This window comes from Lottia gigantea (genome assembly GCF_000327385.1).
Source record: "Lottia gigantea unplaced genomic scaffold LOTGIsca_222, whole genome shotgun sequence".
NCBI classification, from domain to species: Eukaryota; Metazoa; Mollusca; class Gastropoda; family Lottiidae; genus Lottia; species Lottia gigantea.
In genome coordinates this window covers 194,755-195,640 of record NW_008708576.1, presented here as the reverse complement: position 1 = coordinate 195,640, position 886 = coordinate 194,755, and positions in this window count along the sequence as shown.

Below are 886 nucleotides of genomic sequence, written 5' to 3'. Positions count from 1 at the left end.
AAACCCACTAGACTGACTGACATTACTGATCATCAACAGACTTGGTAGTTTAAACAATATACACCCTGTAGACTGACAGACATTACTGATCACCAACAGACTTGGTAGTTTTAACAATAAACACCCACTAGACTGACTGACATTACTGATCATCAACAGACTTGGTAGTTTAAACAATAAACACCCAGTAGACTGACTGACATTACTGATCACCAAAAGACTTGGTAGTTTAAACATTATACACCCACTAGACTGACTGATATTACTGATCATCAACAGACTTGATAGTTTAAACAATAAACACCCAGTAGACTGACTGACATTACTGATCACCAACAGACTTGGTAGTTTAAACAATATACACGCAGTAGACTGACTGTCATTACTGATCATCAACAGACTTGGTAGTTTAAACAATATACACCCAGTAGACTGACTGACATTACTGATCACCAACAGACTTGGTAGTTTAAACAATATACACCCAGTAGACTGACTGGCATTACTGATCACCAACAGACTTGGTAGTTTAAACATTATACACCCAGTAGACTGACTGACATTACTGATCATCAACAGATTTGGTAGTTTAAACAATATACACCCAGTAGACTGACTGATATTACTGATCATCAACAGACTTGGTAGTTTAAACATTATACACCCAGTAGACTTACTGACATTACTGATCACCAACAGATTTGGTAGTTTAAACAATAAACACCCAGTAGACTGACTGACATTACTGATCACCAACATACTTTGTAGTTTAAACATTATACACCCAGTAGACTGACTGATATTACTGATCACCAACAGACTTGGTAGTTTAAACAATTTCCACCCAGTAGACTGACTGATATTACTGATCATCAACAGACTTGGT